Source organism: Rhipicephalus microplus, chromosome 4 (genome assembly GCF_043290135.1).
Source record: "Rhipicephalus microplus isolate Deutch F79 chromosome 4, USDA_Rmic, whole genome shotgun sequence".
Classification (NCBI taxonomy): domain Eukaryota; kingdom Metazoa; phylum Arthropoda; class Arachnida; order Ixodida; family Ixodidae; genus Rhipicephalus; species Rhipicephalus microplus.
Window position 1 is genome coordinate 10637536 of NC_134703.1, and position 16362 is coordinate 10653897.

The window sequence follows — 16362 nt, forward strand, 5'->3', positions numbered from 1 at the left end:
TGAAAAACGAAAACAACAAATCGGGGGAAAAACGATAACATCTTCGTGGGTCGGTAAAAAAAAGTAGTCCTGTTCACACACACACAAGAAAAAAAGCTGCGGAATGGAGCCCTTACACGGCCACTGCTGCCATGGATATTAGAACGAGGAGAAGAGTGCCGTTTGTTCAGGTATATACTCCGATAACCAGCGCGCGCTGTTGTACAGGCGGCCGGTTCACCCGCGGAGCCATCGCTATACGCCGCTCGCACGAAGCGTGGCCAGCACCAACAAGTTCTCTCTCTCCACGGGTCACTCGCCGCCGCAGGCACACGCGTCTTCCGTGCATTGCGTACGTACAGCCACATCACGCCGTGCAGGTTCGAAAATGCTTCCCAAGAATGGCGCGGCAACTCCTTTCGAGCAAGGATCATGCCAGTGCCGTTATCTTTCGCTCGTTCCTTATTACAGCGAGAGCTGTCAGGAGATCACAACTCGGCTCACGCGCAGTCGTCCGCCGCCACCGGTTTCCGTGAACACATCGCGCCAAATTAGAAGAAAAAAAAACCATAGCACGAATGACACAGTGGGGCTCGAACCCTGGTCCGCTAGGTGCCAGCGCCGTTTTCCACCACTGAGTTACACCGGTGCTGGTGACTTGTTGTCAAACTTGCCTAAGGCAGGATTGATGTCAGGAAATCAATCACGTTAATACGACTTACAAAGTGTTTTAAAACAGCGAAAGAACAACCAGTCGTCGCAGAATGCGAATAGCGTAACCAGTGGGCCGTTTAATGCTCCAACCCATTACATAACCTTTTTTTTTTGTTCCCCTACTAACTGTGGCGCATACCCACTCAGCCATAATTCCTCATCGTCGTGAGCCACTGCATGAACAATTGACACAAAGTTATTTGCAAGTGTTTAGCGGATACCACGCTTCTCAGAACAATGACGAAAAATAGCATAGGGAATGCCGACCTACAACCCCCCAAAAATCATTATTAATGTTCTACCGCGTATAAAGCAAGTGTGCTTGCAGTAGTTAGCAAATGAGTGTCTTGAAAAGGCTCTGAAAAGCCGCCCTTCTAGCTTTCGCGGCGACTGTGTGGCGCCTTCCGCGCAGGCCTGGCGTTTTTTTTTTTTTTTTTTATCGTTGCTTCAACGTGTTGCCTGCCCACCCTCCTTCGCTATCTGATCAGGTATAGTTCCGGGGCTGCGTGCGATACTTATACAAGATTTTTAGTTTTAAAAAAGAACGTTGCCCTTGTCCACAGAATTTTCCAGGCACGTAGTGTACAGGTGTTTTTGCAAGACGGACACAGAGCGCGGCATAAAGGTGTCGTTCGGCTTGTGCTTCTTATCTTCAGCGGCACTTTCAGGTGGGGTTCACACGAAGGTTCACATTTAGTCCGCAGACATGCGACTCAGCTGCGCTGCGACGAACCAAGCAGCGCAGCTTACACACGAGTGCAGCACCGGGTGAACACCATCTGTCGCGCTAACGCAACAGAGATTATGCGGAAACATGTGGTCACGGATACGCATAAGGGCCAAACCTCATAAGCGCGAAAATACACGCGACAGCGACGAGCGACACAACGTAGATCGGCTTCGCGCGATCAGTCGCTAGCGCAGGCAAACCTCATTCACGCGACGGCTTCGGCGAGCGAACTCCACTGTTGCTGGCATGAGGCCGTCTACTCGCACCAAGAAAACCGCGTAGTGAGCGGTATGCAATTTAAAAATACGATATATTGTTGTGTAATGGAACGGAAAGTGTTTATTAATGCCTTGCAGCACTTTTTTATATGCACATGCGTAAACATTGCGTTCTTTCTTGTTGCGCATACGTGACTCGGGCAGGGTCACGTGCACCTATGTAGTCTTTGTCTTTTCCGGTTTTTGGCTATTGGCTGCTTGAGCCCAGCACTTCCGGGCGATAAGCGATAGTTTCTAAATCTGGAGAACCGAGTGATCGCGCGAAAACGAGCACGCGACACGTCGCGCGAACGCCCTGCCCTGTTTCGTCGCTTATAGAATCGCTCGTCGCTGTCGCGTGCATTTTCGCGCTTATGAGGTTTGCTCTTAAATGCCGCATTAGTACGGTTGCTAATGATGCTGCTTCCGTGCCTCGTGGACAGCCTGAAGTTTGTCTTCTAGCGAATCACTTTTCAGTATTTGGTCCCAATAGCTAGGTGTCCTTCAGGACCCCTACTGAGGGCAATAAAGTTAGCGGACTTTTAAGCTTCGAATTTAGGAGTTGAACGCGATATCCTGTTCTTAGTGCGTACCTCAAACACTTAGTGCATGAAACCTTTTCGAATTTGCTATGTGCACCCACTACGTGGCCCTCAGGAAATAGGAGCAGTATCATGTGTTGTGCCTTTTGCAGTGGGTGACTGGCTTAAACCACGAAATAAGCCATTATGATAATTACGTGTTCAGACGCATTATTACTGCAACATGTCAGGCTGCATTGTTGAGAGGGTTCCGGCGGTGGCGTTAAGCAGCGGAGTAAAGCCCAAACCACACGTACGCTGTGCTTCCCGAGCGTGCGCGGTACGCGCTGCGGGAACGGCGCATGCGCAGATGACGTAAGCGCGCCGCTCTGCGTACGCGAGTGTCTGCAGCGATCTGATTTTGATTTTCGCCTTGAGACGGCGCGCGTTTAGCCGCGCTTGGAGCCCTGCAGATACGAAACGACGCTGTGGCTATACTTATCCAGACATGGACCTAGTCGGCGAGTCGGGTTACCTCTTCTTCCCTTTTCGTGCATATTTTACATCCCTATCCACAGGACACACACAGCTACATGAATTCATTTACAAGCTCTATTCATACATGTTTCGCAACAAGACCGCATAGTTCTACTTCGCAAGACGCATCGTGCAAATTGTAGCGATGCACTCTCATGGGGCATGCTTTGGAGTGCACATTCGTTGGGCTCGATGATGTCGGCGTACCTGCCGGCGGTATGTATGCGCGTCGTACACGTAGCAGCGATGTGCAGTGCACTCGTGTACGCAATCGTGTTCGTCTGTCCGTGCAGTATGGCTCTGTCCGGCACCCCCTGGACTTACGGAGGGTGGTAAAGCTCATATAAATGACTTCGAAGCTCACAAACAGCTCAGTACGTGGCGCCCCCCGCCCCGCTAGGGAGCCTATGGCAGCCTGTTTTAGGGTGGTACCAGCCTTTGACCAACTACATGCCCCCAACGCTCCTCCGCCCACCAAAAAACAATGTTGCCAGACGACAATGAAGTACCATTGTGGCCCACACTGCGTGTACGCTTGGCTTCATTTCATCCTCGCGAATAAGGCCCACCGTCGGCGTCAACACGAAGCATTAGGTGCATCAAGCGTGAAATGTGTCCGTCGGTGGCGTCCAGCGTCGGCTTCAACACGAAACAGTGGATACATCAAAGTCTCATTGATTGGTTGATATGTGGGATTTCAGAGAGAGAGAATAAAATGAGGAAAGGTAGGAAGGTTAACCAGAAATCGGAACACCAGTTTGCTACCCTACACTAAGGGAAAAGAGAATGGGGAATGAAGATGCGAAAGAAAGCGAAGAGCGAAATAGACGCGCGAAAGAGAAAACAAAAAAGTGAGCTTACAGCCTAATGAATAGGCCACTATAACGCCAAAAGTTCAATAAGGCCTTCACTGATTATATGTGCGAAGACAGGTTCTGTCGCCTTTCAAGCACTGACTGTTCTGACAGTGGTCTGTCGTCAAGGCGAGCTAACGCAGCAGCTAGCTGCCGTCTTTGCACGCTGTAACAAGGATAATGACAGAGGTGCTCTATTGTATCATCGCTGCCGCAATGGTCGCAAGCAGCACTGTCCCGAAATCACCATATGATTATGAGAGACGCCGTAGTGGAGGGCTTCAGAAATTTTGACCACCTGGGGTTCTCTAACGTGCACCCGAATCTCAGCACACGGGCCTACAGCATTTTCGCCTCCATCGAAAATGCAGCCACCGAGGCCAAGATTTAATCCCACGACCTGCGGGTCAGAAGCCGAATACCTCAGCCACTTGACCACCGCGGCGAGGCTACATCAAAATCCTAGGTAGCGCTAAAATCACAGAATATCCACGAGGTAAATGATGACGAGTGGGGCAAAGCGGACGGCCACACGGACTGGCGGACGTTTACGTTTTCAACTTGATGCATGTAACGTGTTGACGCCAATGCTGGGCGACGCCACCGACGGTTACGTCTCGGGCTTTGCATGTAACGTGTTGACGCCGATTCTGGGCGACGCCACCGACGGTTACGTCTCGGGCTTTGCATGTAACGTGTTGACGCCGATGCTGGGCGACGCCACCGACGGTTACGTCTCGGGCTATGCATGTAACGTGTTGACGCCGATGCTGGGCGACGCCACCGACGGTTACGTCTCGGGCTATGCATGTAACGTGTTGACGCCGATGCTGGGCGACGCCACCGACGGTTACGTCTCGGGCTATGCATGTAACGTGTTGACGCCAATGCTGGGCGACGCTACGGACGGTTACGTCTCGGGCTTTGCATGTGACGTGTTGACGCCGATGCTGGGCGACGCCACCGACGGTTACGTCTCGGGCTTTGCATGTAACGTGTTGACGCCGATGCTGGGCGACGCCACCGACGGTTACGTCTCGGGCTATGCATGTAACGTGTTGACGCCGATGCTGGGCGACGCCACCGACGGTTACGTCTCGGGCTATGCTTGTAACGTGTTGACGCCGATGCTGGGCGACGCCACCGACGGTTACGTCTCGGGCTATGCATGTAACGTGTTGACGCCAATGCTGGGCGACGCTACGGACGGTTACGTCTCGGGCTATGCATGTAACGTGTTGACGCCAATGCTGGGCAACGCTACGGACGGTTACGTCTCGGGCTTTGCATGTGACGTGTTGACGCCGATGCTGGGCGACGCCACCGACGGTTACGTCTCGGGCTATGCATGTAACGTGTTGACGCCGATGCTGGGCGACGCCACCGACGGTTACGTCTCGGGCTATGCATGTAACGTGTTGACGCCGATGCTGGGCGACGCCACCGACGGTTACGTCTCGGGCTATGCATGTAACGTGTTGACGCCGATGCTGGGCGACGCCACCGACGGTTACGTCTCGGGCTTTGCATGTGACGTGTTGACGCCGATGCTGGGCGACGCCACCGACGGTTACGTCTCGGGCTTTGCATGTAACGTGTTGACGCCGATGCTGGGCGACGCCACCGACGGTTACGTCTCGGGCTTTGCATGTAACGTGTTGACGCCGATGCTGGGCGACGCCACCGACGGTTACGTCTCGGGCTATGCATGTAACGTGTTGACGCCGATGCTGGGCGACGCCACCGACGGTTACGTCTCGGGCTATGCATGTAACGTGTTGACGCCAATGCTGGGCGACGCCACCGACGGTTACGTCTCGGGCTATGCATGTAACGTGTTGACGCCAATGCTGGGCGACGCTACGGACGGTTACGTCTCGGGCTTTGCATGTGACGTGTTGACGCCAATGCTGGGCGACGCCACCGACGGTTACGTCTCGGGCTTTGCATGTAACGTGTTGACGCCGATGCTGGGCGACGCCACCGACGGTTACGTCTCGGGCTATGCATGTAACGTGTTGACGCCGATGCTGGGCGACGCCACCGACGGTTACGTCTCGGGCTTTGCATGTAACGTGTTGACGCCGATGCTGGGCGACGCCACCGACGGTTACGTCTCGGGCTATGCATGTAACGTGTTGACGCCGATGCTGGGCGACGCCACCGACGGTTACGTCTCGGGCTATGCATGTAACGTGTTGACGCCGATGCTGGGCGACGCCACCGACGGTTACGTCTCGGGCTTTGCATGTGACGTGTTGACGCCAATGCTGGGCGACGCCACCGACGGTTACGTCTCGGGCTTTGCATGTGACGTGTTGACGCCAATGCTGGGCGACGCCACCGACGGTTACGTCTCGGGCTTTGCATGTAACGTGTTGACGCCGATGCTGGGCGACGCCACCGACGGTTACGTCTCGGGCTATGCATGTAACGTGTTGACGCCGATGCTGGGCGACGCCACCGACGGTTACGTCTCGGGCTTTGCATGTGACGTGTTGACGCCGATGCTGGGCGACGCCACCGACGGTTACGTCTCGGGCTATGCATGTAACGTGTTGACGCCGATGCTGGGCGACGCTACGGACGGTTACGTCTCGGGCTTTGCATGTGACGTGTTGACGCCAATGCTGGGCGACGCCACCGACGGTTACGTCTCGGGCTTTGCATGTAACGTGTTGACGCCGATGCTGGGCGACGCCACCGACGGTTACGTCTCGGGCTATGCATGTAACGTGTTGACGCCGATGCTGGGCGACGCCACCGACGGTTACGTCTCGGGCTATGCATGTAACGTGTTGACGCCGATGCTGGACGCCACCGACGGTTACATTTCGCACTTGATGCACCTGCGGAGTTCGTGTTCACGCCGATGCTGGACGACGCCACCAAAGGTCACGTTTCGAGCTTCATGCATATAATACTTCATGTTGACGCCGACGCTGGACACCATCGACATTTCACGCCTGATGTATCAAAGGCCTTTGCCTTCATAAGGCTTTACCCTGAAAAGGGGCTTTTGAAAGTACACTTCATGTCCCCTATCTTGCAGATAACGAGTAGCTGGGAAAAGGAAATTGTATGGCTGGTTTCGAAGTGGTGGCGCACAAATAGATTATGCTAGATTTGGTGGAAGGTGGCAACAGCGTGCCCGATTGGCCGCTGATTTTGGCGAAGTTCTTTAGGGCACTTTTTGAGATGTATCCAGCCTAAAACAGGCGGTCATGCAAGGTAGGCTCCCTAATTCCCGCTTGCTTGGGGTAAGTGCGCGCCAGCGCGCGTAGTGTGTAGGTGGAAATCACCATTCCTCGCGAGTCGGGCGCTCCTGCTCGGGCAGCGTACGAGTGGTTCGGGCTTGACTGTATATGCTCCCTACAGGAGCAGAGTAGCGCGAAGGTCCGCGAAATTGCCTGGTCAGAAACCATGCACACATATTATGCACGGATGACAAGAGTGCTCGTAAAGTGTTATGATTCCTCATCTTACATGTCTGCTTCGCTGTACACAAGCGCGTAAGCTTAAAGGTGCCCTGGAACACTTTTGCGACAGCTTTATTTAGCACAGTAACGCGTGTAGCAATGATTACCGAGACAAATGCAAAAAAAAAAAAATGATAGAAATTGGTGCGCGAAAAGCGAACTTATGAGTCCTCAAAATTCAAAAATCCAACAGACGACGACAAGAAACGTTCTTTTTTGCATTTCACTCACCTGCTCACCTCAAAATACGCTTCCAATCACAGCGCGCTTCATATGAAGACGTACCGGAAATGTCACCTCATGGTGGTCTTCACACAATACCTCGCTACCGCTCTTTTTGACGGCGTCGTTAGCATGGTTACTACAAACAACGTGCGTCGGGTAGCAGGCGCTCCTATGGTCACACTGTGTAATGGCGAATTCCATTGAGAGAACAGGAGTAGAGGGGCAGGGCACTGAGGGCAGGGCCACTCAACCTGCCACTGCAATGCGCCGCGCTCCCGGGGGGCAGGTGAGAAGGCGACGAATAGGGGGACCATGTGACAAACATTCCAAGTACCGGCATATTCTTTGTGCGGCAGCAGCAAAATACGCGTGAAATCAGTCAGCCACATCTTCTTCATTATCCTAATATCTAGTATGCCTTTGCAATGACTCATTATGCTAACGTCCAGCCCTCATCGCAGCCATCCGTACAAAACAGCGGTGTCAAACTACACATGGTGGCTACAATTGCCGTCGCGCTCACCGGCTGATGAAAAATTTGGAGGCTGCGACGTTCAAGGACTACGTCGCTCGTCGTACTGCGCCTACTCCGCTTGGTCTGGACTCGCTCTCTAGATTTCGTGCCGACCAGTTGTGCCCCCGCGATCTCCGACGACAGCGTAGCTCTGGCCGGCTGAGCTCGCCCTACGCCATCTCCTGGCACCGACAAGAGCTCTCGCCGAGTGGTGCCCCGTCCTCGGACTCCTCCGACCATGTCCATTTTTCCTATCATTTCCTTATTTCCGCGTCTCGCTGTCTTTGCGCCTCGCTCTTACCTTATCCCGTCTCTATACCTTTTAATCCCATTTTTTTAATCTCTTCTTACCCCCACCCCCGTCGTGAGCTACTGTTGAGGTGTCCTCCCCCTGAGAGACAGTTACGAGGCCCACTTTTCTCTTCTTTTAATTTAAGAATCACTGCCCCCCTTCTTCCTACTCCACTTTTCAGGCGAGATCACTGCAAACTGCTCTTGGATGCTCTTGGCGCAGCAAAAGTACTCTCGCTCTTACAATGGATGACAGTGGTCCTGCACCTGTTCGACCACTGAAACACGCCGGCCCTGAAGAGAGCACTTTAAGCGTGCTTTTGAGTGCTCCTGCTCTGCCAATGGAATTCGCCACAAGATACACACATGCGCTTTGGGCGGGTCACTTCCCCACCTGCATGGAAGACGCGTTTGGCAGCAACGCCGGCGTCCACCACATGTCGCATTTTTGGCTCGCGAATGATGCATTCAGACGACGGGCCGAATCCGGAATGGTCGTGGACGGCTAATCCACGGACGATCTGCCTGCAGGCGCATCCACACGACGGACGCTGTCCTAGGAGAAAATAGCCGGATTACTTTCGACAGCAGATTCGGCGCTCACCTGCGCCCGCTGGCAGCAGACTGGTTTGAGAGTATTCAACATCGATGCTCGCAAGAAGCGACGCTTGGCTGCGATGGCTGTCGCGAAATGGACGAGGAGTGTTATTCTTTCAGGAGAAAACGGAGTTGCTGGTTCTTACAACTATACATTGTTCCCCCACGTGTGGCACTTCTGAACCCGTCTCCCGTCCTTTTTTACAAGCGGCAGGTTGCAGAAGTTAAAATATTTCACTACCATGGCGGCTAAGAATCTCGCGTGTCAAACGAAGGCGGCGACATTTTTCGAACCACCAAAAGTGATTTCTGCGTATTTGATCACCTGAGAGCAATGCCCCCGAAGTAAAACATGTTGAAGCATATACAGATGATGCCGACCGCGAGCCATGGAGGAAATGCCGCGAGCAGACGAAAAGTGTACTGGTTGTCCCGAGGTAATGCGCTGAGGTATCGGCTTTCTCCCTCCATAATCCCGATGTGAGAAACAAATTGGGGTCATCCGCCCACGACGAGGGGAATCGCTCATGCGAGGTCAAGAGACGCGCCCGTTCGTCCCGCCACATCCAGATTCGGTCCATCGTCTGAATGCATCATAAAAGCGGCATGCGTTTTCACCTTTAGTTGCTGGCGTACCAGAGCCTCGTTCGCAGAATCGTGTTCGTTGTTCTAAAGATACATCAATTAGAAACAGTAATGATTTCTTTCTGAGAAAGTATATAAAGGTTGTTTGCTGTTTTAGCATTCACTCGTATGGCCTTGCTACCACCATGTGAATACGGTACGCTACTTGACGCTTCAAGCCAATCAAAAGCGAACGGTATTTCGCACGTCAAGTGACATAACGTCGCTTCCCATAACGAAAATAGCCGATGTGTGCCGCCGTAGCCCGAAATCAGGGTAGTTTGTCCCGTGAATCAATATGTTGACAGCTTCGATTTCGGCAAGGACCCTTGCGCAACAATATCGGCGCGTTCCACAACAGCAGAAGCGACATACATGCTCGAATTGTACCTCAAATGAAGAGAGCAATTCTGAACAAGTGCGGCATTTAGAGGCTGCATGGTCTTCCTCAAGACACGTTGACATGCGCCTCAGGCAGCCTCGTATACGCGTGAAAAAGCGCGTGAAGCATAAACATCGTTAAATATATACAGAAAAATATAATCAAAGCACAAGAGTACCACTGCTTTGCTGAAACGCAAGCGAGCGGCCTTACAGCTGTAGATATCCACTCTGTATTCGGCGGATGGCTGAGACCATGGATTGTCACGGACACTTGCCGGCAAGTACTCCAGATCGGTGAATTAACACACAATGACGAATCACGCGGCATGTCGTGAATGAACCGACGGGGTTGACGTGACATCGGTGCGACCGTGGGCAAGCGCTACTTGTCGCTCTCTCGCCGCGTCCAAATATGCATCACGCAGCCTTCCACACTAGCACACACATTCTGTTGCTCCAGCACGCCCGCACGACGTTTAAACGACGCGGAGACTAGCGCGACCAGCGCCGGGGGAATGCGTGCAGTGGCAACAGACGCTTCGTAAGAGCCCGGAACGGAGCCGTCCTTCCTATCTGCGCCGTGAACGAGATTAGGACGCGGCCGCTGATTGCCCTGCTACATGCCGGAACGGCCGGGCCGTTTAGCAACCCAGCGCGTATATGTGATAAGGGCAGCAAACGGAGCCGGGCCGAGTCGCGCGCAGCGATAGCAAGAAAAAGCCGGGGCGTGCGTCTACGCCGGCGACGACGCCGGGACCCATTCAAGCGGCGCCGCATGAAAGCTCAAGTACCAGTACACTCTAGCTCAAGTTTGCGGAGCGACGACAACGCCGCACCTGGCTCTGGCGGCGAGCTCCGGAAAACTTGAGGGTAGGCGCGGGAGAAGGCGCAGACGAGTCATTATAGTGTTTCAGTACTGCGGAATGGTGCTACGTACGCATCACGCAAGCGCCTTGCGTTTCGTGGCGTCGTTTGCCACTAATCGGCTTTTAGTACGCCGTAGTACCCGCGTACGTAACGAGCGTGAAGCGTGTTGCGCCATCTGGTAGATCAAAATAGAAGCACGTGTTGTTGACAGCCAATGTGAGCCAATCCATATATATATATATATATATATATATATATATATATATATATATATATATATATATATATATATATATATATATATATATATATATATATATATAAGGGAGAGAAGTGTATACCTAAGGGCTCGTATTTCCGTGTTTTAACACAATATTAATGAGATATAACAGACAGTAGTGCGAAGGAATGTACAGGGGAAGTTATTAGAACCAATGGAATGTAAATAAGAAGAAAGAAGAAAGAAAAGTGGATGAAAAAATTACCAGCTGTGAGCAGGAATCGAACCCACGACCTTCGAATAACGCGTTCGATGCTCTGGGTTCGATTCCTGCTCACAGCTGGTAATTTTTTCATCCACTTTTCTTTCTTCTTTCTTCTTATTTACATTCCATTGATTCTAATAACTTCCCCTGTACATTCCTTCGCACTACTGTTTGTTATATCTCATATATATATATATATATATATATATATATATATATATATATATATATATATATATATATATATATATATATATATATATATATAATCATACTTTACCCCATTAATTGAGATAATTTATTGGGGTCGCATCAAGTGGCAACTTGTGGTGCACCATCGGCTCGGAGTGTGAGACCATTGGCTGCCCCTAATCTACTTTAGAGAAGGCACCATTCTTCAATGGGTTCGAGAAAAAGGAGAGCAGATTTCTTCAAGCAAATCTATTTTAGACACTCATTGCACTTCATCGCCCAAGGTACCGGGAAAGAGTGCACCGATCTATCACGTCTCCCGTCACCGAATTTTATTACTTTCCCTCAATAAAAAAATGATAAAGAGGAGCGACATTGAGGCGGTATAAAAACGAGCGGCAAAAGAAGCTACAACGTGAAACGGGAAGAGGAAAGTGAAATTCATGGAAAGAAACAGATGAGTGCGCGAGAAGGAGGAGTACATGCTTGAGATGTCTCGACCTGCCGATAGCTTCCCTCATTGGACCTTCTCCGACAGGCGCCAAGGGGAGATTAGGTCCACCAAAAAGGGGGGTCGCTAAGCGATCTGCCGGAGATTGATCCACGAGATCAGGGCGGCGTTAATGTGGAGACAAGGCTCGAAATACCCCTCGGCGCGCCATCGCTTCCACTGCGACACGGTCCAGGTTTTCTGTCTTTGCTGGACAGCGGCGAGCGATACGACCTTTTTCCTCGTGGTCCCCCAAGGTATGTACGCGTTGCGGCACGATGGACAAACGCGAAAAGAAAGAGAAAAAAGAGCAGAAAATGCGTAAGTGCTGATCAGAAAGGAAAAGGCAAGACGTCAAGGAAGCTGAACCGAGGCCAGCGTGTACGCAACGTGACAACGCAAGGGCACGGGATCTTTTCTGCGAAAGAAGAGCAAATGACGGGAAAAGGTTGCAGGCGCAAGCCGAGCGGCGCCGTGATGGACACCAGGGTTTCTCAGGGAGCCCAGCACAGGGAAGACAGATGGGCAGCCGCCCTCTCCTATCCTTCCCTTCTGTGCACCACACCAGGGATCCCTGACCCTCGGAAGACAAATCGCAGCCACGAGCCTCTCTTGTTTATGTTTTTCCCCGTCGGCTTCGCACTTTTCTCCTTCCTTCGAAACTCCTCTCACTTGGCGCTCCTCCACGCGAAGACCGCCGTATCAGACGGAACGGTTCGGCGAAACGCGCAAAGGCGCGTCCGCCAACGCCTGTGCAGCAGAAAACAGTGGCGGCCGCTCTTTTTCTGCGTGCCAGACAGAGCTGGGAGCATTCTATAGCTTGTACTTTATCCGCGCTTCCCAGCAAGACGCCGAGGCAACGGTAAAGAGAAGCCGCGGAAGTGGCCGGAAAAGAGCAGAAGAGAGGAGCTTCCCGGCCGAAGCCAGCCGCCCATCGACAGTTCACAGCGCAAACCACCGCGGGCCTCTATTTAGCGAGTGACGAAGGTCAGGGGTGGGCTGTGGAATGCATTCTCCGTGACCGCCCCCGGCGCACCCCTTTGCTGCTGGTGTTGCTTGGTGTTCTTGAAAACACTCATGCCAAATCAGCTCCTCTGCCCCCCCCCCCCTCCCTTTCGTTCAAACTGGATGCTGTTTTTTGTGCGCATGTGGGCTTCATCGCAGTGCCGTTGCGCGTACGGCCAGGCTCGCTTTGCGGCTACCACCTGTGGATCACGGCAGAGAACGAACACGCACTAAAAAAAAAAGGGGGGGGGGGAGGCAGCGTTGTTACCTTTTGCTATCTGCCAAGATGCCATGGCTGTTGACACGATGAAAGCGAGGTGGTTTCACCACCTCCTTTGACGGGGAAAGTTGAGAGCAACGTGAGGTGCTGTTCAGGAAGCGATATATATTACAAGGATGCCGGACAACTGACCGTTGTTCGCAACGTTCGCTCTTCTGTGGTGATAAGCCTTTTGTATATTATGGTGCGACGTCCTACCCATCACATGCAGTCGCAAATGCAGTAGGGGTGAATGCTAAGATTGAATGCATACTATCAACCCTGAACCTTGTCTGCGTGCTTGTAACCAAGTACCATTGTATTTGAATGAATAATAATAAAGTGACCTTGGACTGAACTGAATGATTAGCTTAGAGAAACGTTCAAGTTAAACCCCCCCAGCCCGAATGAAACACAAGCTTCTGTGCCAACACGACGTCGTTGTGTGTTCCTCAAACTTCGACGAACACCTACGGCACCTTGAAGCTTTTCTTCAAGCAATCAAAACCTACGGACTCACGCAAAAGTGCCGCTTCGCATACGATGAACTCTTGGATCATGTGATAAGCAAACCCGGAGTGCACCCCGATCCACCGAGCGCCATCGCTGAATTGCCACGGACAACAAGGCCGTATGTCGGTTTTTCAGCCTGTGCACCTGTTACAGACGCTTCGTCAGAAAATTTCCCGCATCACTTACTAACCTTACTAAAACTGACGTCGAGTTCAAATGGGCAAAACTGCAGGAGGAAGCAATTAAAAACTAAAACAACGCATGCGGACGCCTCCATTGCTTGCGCATTACGACGAATATACGCCGAAGCAGAAGTGCACACCAACGCAATCAGTGTCGGACTCAACCATTCTTGTGCAGAGGAGTGACGGACTAAAAAGGATCATAAATTCTGGCAGCCGGTCGCTATCAAAGGCGGAAGCCCACTCAACAATAGAAAAGGAGCGCCTTGCCACCATCTGGGCTACATCTAAGTTTCGCCCCTGTATGCGTTTACAGCAGGTCCTTGAAAGTTGTGAGCGACCACCACGCCTTGTGTTGGTTATAAAGATGGTCACCGCGCACGGTGGAAGCCAACATTGCCATCCTTTACAAGGAAACACTCCGATCGAGCCCACATCGACGCACCACCAGGATGATGACTGTTTCTTGGGAACCAGCAAGCGTCCACTTCGCTGAGCTAAAGGCCTGGAGAGGACTGCACAAAATAAGTGGCAAAATGGTACAAACCAGACTGAATTGTAGAAAGTTACAATGTACAAACTATCCTGCGTGAGTTAACCCTTTCAGTTCCTGGCTCTGATGGAATTACAATGCTGTCATACCTCGTAGTAAGGCCCCGCCGATCTAACTCAGGCCTGCGGCAGACTCGAAGCCTTCCACTTTACGCCTCGGCCTGTGACGCCTGAAAGGCCTCAAAGTATTGCATTTCAAAATTTATTCGCAGGCCGGTGGACCCATGCGGCTTGCACGTGTAGTGATGTTTGGGTCCGAATCAACATTTGATTAAAAACAAACACGCATTTAATTAAAGCAAGGGCAATGGCAGCAGTTAACAAACATTAACTAAAAAGAAACAACAAAAATACGCTCGTTAAAAAGAAGAAACACAAAACTAAATATATGCTCTAAAAGAACGCAAAGTATACACAACACGCGTCAGTTAATAAAATAACGACATGATGGAAATTAAAAAGAGATACAAAGAAGAAATTACAAAGAAGGTCTTCCTCGCACTTCTGAGTTGCGACGCAGCACACGCTGAAACAATTATTCAAAAGCTGGGGATAAAAAATGGCAGCATATACACGGAGTGAATGATGGAGAGTGGCGCGAAGCATTCACCCGTCCATTCGTTCTTGCTTCCGTCCATCCATGCGTCCGCCTGTGTGGCCGTCCATGCGTCCATCCACCCGTGCGTGCGTGCGTGTGTTCGTGCGTCCGTCCCTGCGTTCGTCCATGCATCCGCCCCTGCGTCCGTTCATGCGTCCATCCATGCATCTGTCTGTGTGTCCGTTAGTCCATCTATTCAACACTCCAAGTACCACCATTTCGCATCTTTTCATCCTATATTCCCCATATAGAAGCACCGCCATCCAGCGGACATTCCAAGGACTAAACGAGTGGTGGTACACGCACACTTTCTTACGGCTTGCGCTTCGGGTCTACTTCCCACCTTTAACCACATCGAGTTTATAGTATATACTAGTTCACTGTATTCATGGCACTGCGGCCGAACGCTCGCTAAACCTTTCGAAAACCAAGGAGGTTACGCCCAGCGAGTATAACGTAGCAACCTTTTCCTGTCAGATAGTACTCAATGTACCATACGAGCACACACCGACGGCAACGAGCATCGGCAACTACAAACCTGTACCGATATGGTTTTGATTATAAAACCATTGCTTTAGAAAACACCTGGCGTCTTTCGTTAAGCAGCGGGCGTCTTTTTTTTTTGTTTTGCTTTAGAAACATCTGGCGTCTTTTCGTTTTGCTTTTAGAAAACATCTGGCGTCTTTCGTTGGTTTATTTCATCAATCAGCGGCATTTTGAACAAAAATTTTCTATCGTTTTATCACGCACAGGCGAAATCTCACCAGGCACTACCTTGGAGGTAAACAATCGCTGCTATAGAAAATGAGGGACAGCAGAAGTCGGCTTTTAACACTTCTACTTCTACTAACATTTCCTACAGGAACATGCCAATGGTTGCTAATGGGGAATGAGAGACAGGAGCATTCGGCTTTTAGTTCACGTGCACGCCGCGAACTTTTTATTGTTCCACAAAGCACAGGAGAAACCTCCCACCGGCACTACCTTGCAGGTCAAAATGTAACACTTGTTACACACTACGACTACGAGGGAAGAACGGGTGCCGCTTTAAGAAGCTCCGCCCCTAATAAAATAATCCCTACGAAAAGTTCCACACGGACCACTCCAGCTCGAGGTTCACGGAAGGGAGTTGACGGGGTGCCGCTGATGGCGAGTTCCACTCGTCGAGCGGGAGCAAGTTGTCTCGCTCCGCGGCCGAGAACCTGAATTCCGCTGGTAGATTCGGAGCAAGTGTTCCACGGGCAGATTAGGAGCGTCCCACTCTTTGACGGAGCATTCCGCGTGCTGCGTATTGCAGAGACGGATTTGGCCAAAACTCCGAGGATACATTGTCGTCATTTTTGGTACAGTCGGGAAGCGACGTTGCTTTCAGAGTTTTTTTTTTTTTTCATGTGGTGCCCTGTGCACTTGTTTACATTTCTGAAATGGCATTGTTTGATGCTGCTGCTGGTTTGCTGCTTGCTTTGAGCGACAGCGAGAGCACTAGTTCTGCTAGCAGTAGCAGCACTATAGT

The 16362-nt window shown here is 51.4% G+C and overlaps 1 protein-coding gene across 8 annotated transcripts in view; it reads right to left on the reverse strand.

The window, feature by feature from the left end:
- Positions 1 to 16362, reverse strand: part of rols (zinc-RING finger and ankyrin repeat domain-containing protein rolling pebbles) — a 469239-nt gene that overhangs the window by 225525 nt on the left and 227352 nt on the right. The window contains exon 1 of one of the 8 annotated variants that reach the window (XM_075892150.1): positions 9918 to 10056. The exons of the other annotated variants lie outside the window; for them this stretch is intronic. The gene's annotated coding sequence lies outside the window, so the exon portion shown is untranslated. Of the gene's footprint in view, positions 1 to 9917; positions 10057 to 16362 lie in introns of those variants that run through there. 8 annotated transcript variants of the gene reach the window in all.